Raw genomic sequence first — 5,884 nt, forward strand, 5'->3', positions numbered from 1 at the left:
AGCTGGTGAATCTGGGCATCTTGAGGCAATGTTACAATTGCCTCATGTACACAGACAACCCACTCCTTCTCCCACAAAACACAAATACATGTGAGAGATGCAACTATATAGCCAAACTGGAGGCTGAGCTCTCTCAACTCAGGACTGGCAAGACCAGACAGGAGGAGAAGGAAACCACGCACACCACAAACCCAGTTTCACATAGAACTATCACAACTGCAAAACAAACACATAAACACACAAAGACATACTCGGAGGCACTGATCAAAAATCTACCAAAACTACAGAGGCCTCCAAAGCAGACACCCAAGCAACTGCCACCTCAAGACATAAGACATGCAACACATAGTTCTCAAAGTCAGTGTGCTAAACAGTCACAGCCCTTAAGGCCAAACACAATGCCAGACACACTTGTTATAGGTGACTCCATAGTCAGACACACTGACATCCCACTCACCAGACTGAACAAGGAAAAGATCACAGTAAGCTGCCTGTCAGGCGCTAGAGTCCGCGACATAACACAAGCACTCAGGTCACTCCACAGCAAGTACAAGTATGACTCAGTCATTGTCCATGCCGGTGGGAACGACCCGAGACATACCTCCCTGGACTACATGAAAAGAGACATAGAGGAGCTCTCTCAGATTATGTAGCCCAGGCAGGTATGACCCTGACCCTGAGCAGTATCCTACCCTCACCAAGAATGATGCCACAATACAGAGACAAAATGATCAGCTTTAATAATTGGCTTAATTACTGGTGTTAAGGGGATCCAATGTCTGTCTGCCTGGGATGACATGCTTGACAAGCCACGCTGCTTCGCAAGGGACGGCTTGCACCTGTCACCCCTGGGCTTCCGGATATTGGCAAAGGCTCTTGCCACCCCATAGTGCCTTTTTAGGCAAGGCTCAAATGATAAACCTACCACCCTAGAAAACAAAAATGGAGAAAAACTAAGGGTAATACTGCTCAATGCCAGAAGTCTAAACCTCAAGATGTACGCCCTCGAAGCCCTCCTCAGTATGGAGAACATCGATGTCTGTGCTGTGACTGAAACCTGATTCAAGGCTCCTGAGAGCACCCCAGCACTATCAGGTTATACCTCATATCATGCGTTCCAGCCCCAAAATCCGGACCGAACCACAAAAGGAGGGGGAGTATCCATATTCATAAAGGATACCCACACCTCCAGGTTAGTGGCAACGCACGAAGCATCGGAGACCATCCAGGTGCAATTATCCATAGGTAAAACTGCCCTACAGTTTGTAGCATGCTACAGACCACCTTCTCAAACTCAGGAAACCCACACAGCCTTCCTGAAGACACTGGAGAGTATGAATGTCTCTCCAAACACCATCATATTGGGTGACTTCAACTACCCAAACATAGACTGGGAACATTACTCAAGCCCCAACACCCTAGCCCAAAGGTTCTTGGAGTTCATAAACTCAAATACTATGGAACAACTAGTCACCATCCCCACAAGAGGAGAAAATATACTAGACCTGATCATCACAAACATGGGGACAAAATGCTCCACACCGGAAGTATATCCCTCATTGGTGAGATCAGACCATAAATTAATCGCATTGGAGATCCACATCCCGCCCCCACCCCCAGCAAAAAAGACCACAGTGAAGAACTTCTCAAAAGCAAACTTCACACTTCTTAAGACTGGAGTGGTATCCTTCAAGACCCCCGAGCCAGTGGAAACCACAACCCACGCTGCTGAAACCCTTACAAATGCCTTCTATGAGCACCTCCAGGAATGTATAGATCAAGCAATCCCTAATAAAATCAAGACCCTTTCCACCAAAGGCAGGCGCCCGGTCTGGTGGACCCCAGCCATAAACAAACTCTACAACAAGAGGAGAAAGCTACTACATGACAGAGCAAAATCCCTAAAAGGGAAGGCATCTCTGATCAATACTAGCAAAAACTACGATCACTCATAAAATCATCCAAGGCCAACTTTGAGAGAAAAATCGCTAATGACACAAAAGACAATCATAAGGCCTTCTTTAGCTATGTTAGAAACCTGGGTGGAAACTCCCAGATATGCTCAGAATTAGTCCAAAATGATAAAAATCACTGAACCCACAGACATTGCCAACATACTGGCAGACAGGTTCAGTGCAAATTTCTCCTCTCCCTCCGCCCAAAAGGAGAAATATCTATCCCACCAGAGTCTAGCCTCCCAAACATCTCAGGTGCCCAGGTGGGAGCTGCTCTCTCTAAAGCAAAAACACAGCATCAATGGGACGGATGGTGTCCCCGGCTGTGTGCTACACGAACTCAATGAGGAACTAAACCCACACATAAGGCTGCTGTTTAATCTTAGCCTTACTACAGGATACGTACCCAAAGAATGGCGCACGGCAACTGTGGTCCCACTCCACAAAGGCGGTGCTTCTACGGACCCTGGAAATTACCACCCCATAAGCTTGATGAGCCTTGTCTGCAAAGCTATGGAGAGGATCATAATGGAACTCATAAATAAAGACATTGGGGACCTACAGACACTGGATCCTACCCAATTTGGCTTTGTCAAGGGCAGATCCTGCCTCTTGAACTTGGTTGACTTTTTTGAAACAGTCACTAAGGCCATTGATGAGGGTAAGGCAGTTCACACAGCCTACCTTGACCTAGCAAAAGCATTCGACACAATACCCCACTTGGGCATCATAGAAAAGCTCACCAGCTTAGATGTAAACCCATATGTCACAAGATGGGTTGCAAACTGGCTCAAGGACAGAACACACAGGGTTAGAGTTGCTGGTGCCATGTCAGACTCTAAGCCGGTCACGAGCGGTGTCCCACAGGGCTCAGTCCTGGGCCCTCTCTTGTTCAGCATTTATTTTTCTGAAGTGCAGGCAAACATAGGGGGATTGTGGCTGACAAAATTTGCAGATGACTGCAAACTGGGCACCATAATTGACACTCCATCAGACATAGACATCCTCTAGAGAGGTCTCATAGAAATGGATAACTGGTGCCAGAGCCATGGCCTTAAGCTAAATGCCAAAAAATGTATAGTCATACCCTTTGGGAAAAACAAGGCAACCCCTAATTACCACATAGGTGGTAATCCATTAAACACGGAAGAAGTTATCAGGGACCTGGGGACCCAAGTTGACAGTAACCTCTCTTTTGACACTCACATTGCCAAAGTGGTTAGGAAGACCTTCTACACTGCCCACCTGATCATGAAGGGATTCACATCCAGATCAGGAGAGGTCATTGTACCCTGTACTCTTCACTTATCAGACCAATGATTGAGTACAACGCCCCATTCGGAATGTACCTTACCCGACACCTGCAGCAGTTGGAAAGACCCCAAAAGTTCCTCACCAAAAGGATAAAGGGGCTCAAACATATGTCATACGATGCCCGACTGAAGAAACTCCAGCTCTATTCAGTCGCATACCGTCTGCTCAGAGGTGATCTGTGCCTGACATACAAGGCCATGTCCAACTCGGAATTAATGGACATGCTCCACCTCAAAAAATCCAAATTCACCAGAGCCACGGGAGCAAGAGACTTAAACCTCAACACTGATATAAATAGGACGTGCTGGAGGGACAGATTCATCACCCAGAGACTCCCTATACTATGGAACAGAATCCCAGTCCATGTGAGGCAGAGCCCCTCACTGACTCTGTTCAAGAGAAATCTTGACGAGTGGATGGGAGATCGTAGGTTTACCCCGGGAATCATCTCTGTGTCACTGCTGGACAAGGGCACAGCAAACTAATGGGTATAGTATTCTCATCCTAAGGGGTGGTGAAAGCCACACACACTCTGGCTAGGCTTATAAATGCCCTAGGGCAGATAGCCTAGTATGAACCTATGAACCTATGAACCATATGCCTCAACCTGGAAACATCAAAAATATGGACAAAGGTCCATGAAAAATAGGTACAAATCTGTATGCTGATTAACATATGATATGCATACATAATTATGTAACCCAGTCCGTGCCGATGGAATTGTGGGATGCCAACTTTCAAACGCAAACTGAAGAACAATCAAAATATGGATCCAGACACGGTAGTAAATGGCAGCCATTTTTTTTTGGAAAATGTGCAGCAATATTGTTCACTGGGAAGGGAGAAGATGGTGAACCTTAGGATTTTTTTGGTGACTTGCAGCATGTGGATTTTGTAGTAAAAATCGGGCAGTTAATGGTAGGCAATATTTTAATCTTAACATAAGAATATTATGGTTTGTTAGATCCTCCAAAAGTCATTCTCCATGGCCTACTGATCAGTGGCATGGCCAGACTTTGTGCCTGGGGCTGTCTGAGTTTGCTACCCTTCCCCCCCTCACAAAATCATGGTAGAATGGGGCTGCCCATACACAGCCCTTGCCCTGCAGCCATTCCAATGTCCCATTACTTGTCTATTTCACCCCATTTACCATAAACACTGTAATATGCATACTGCTTTTCTTCTACAATGATTATTTGGATTTCATTTAAAACTTTTAATTTACATTTTATAGCACAAACACTAACAGACATCTGCTAAACAAAGAAATACAGTCTTACAATGAAAACAGATTTAGCATTAAAACTTCTCTGCCCTTGAAACTCACATTCATTGAAACAGCAGTGAAACCCACATTCAAAGAAAATGCATCTGGCCAGTGGTGGATAAAGATTACCTTTGGGCTGTTTTCAAATCATAGGGTCCTTGCACACAAAACATACATGTGTTCTTTGATACACCTTCCTGACTGTATTAAATTATATTCCTTGTTTACCACAGCACACTTTTTAGAGTAAGTTTTAAATTTATGGTTTTGAACATTTTTAGAGTAAGCAATGAAACAAAATGCATGAACCAATAATAACAAAACTGCCCAATTCAGAATATTTCCATCATAAAGTCTACTCAAACTTTTACAATCCACCAGTATTAGTAAATATGCACAATCTCTACAGAAGTAAGTCATCTAAATAATTCCACATTAAAGAGATCTGTAACTAATGAAGAGGTTGCTGCTAGCAAACAACTTTATATTTCATGGTTTCATCTACAAATAAAGGGCCTATTGAACATAAGGAATAAACTGCCTATGTTACATTAAAAAAAAATGATAAGCTGGCAATATTGCAAAAGGGAACGGATGGCAAACTGATAACAGGGTCATAGTTACTAGGTATCCCTGCCAAAGAGGATATTCTCAGAACTGCAGCATCTATCCCCTTTAAAAGTACAACACAGTACAGTATCCGCAATCCATCTACATACTGTGGGAGTAGAACCCACAGTCTTCTGCATTAAAAACAAGTAGCAAGTATACTACCTGTTGTGCTACTAACAATGCAAACAGACTTGACAAACGGCACTAAACTGCTCTCCCCCTGAAGAACTTTGCAGCACAAGAAATCTGGTAAAAGCCAAAATTTAGGGGGGGGACAAAGGCTCAAAACCAGGGAGTGGGAGACATTTTAAACATTGCTTGTATAATCTTAGACAATTGCTAGAATAAAATGTTTTGGTGTTACCATGTGTTTCTTGAAAGATAGGAAGACTGAAAATTAAACGGCTATATTTAGTAAATTCAGTTCTCCCCGATTTGCCAGAAAACCACAAATTGTAAGAGAAACACAAACCAAAAGTATGAGCCAAACAGTATGGATACTCTGTGAAACTTTGGACAGTAAAGAGCAATAGACTTAACTCCTTGAATTACAAGTGGTGGTATGGGCAGTGAATTCAGGCTCTTGCCTCTTGTACCCAAGGTACATGGTTTAAGCCTGTGTAACCCTAACCACCTTAAACTCATAGAAAGCCCGACCCAAGAAAAAAGTTTCAACCTGTAACCTAACCACAAAAATTCAATGGGCAGCAAACAACGCAACAGACAAAACAACTGA

Source organism: Protopterus annectens, chromosome 9.part0, assembly GCF_019279795.1.
Source record: "Protopterus annectens isolate FY-2018-M chromosome 9.part0, PAN1.0, whole genome shotgun sequence".
Taxonomy (NCBI): Eukaryota; Metazoa; Chordata; order Ceratodontiformes; family Protopteridae; genus Protopterus; species Protopterus annectens.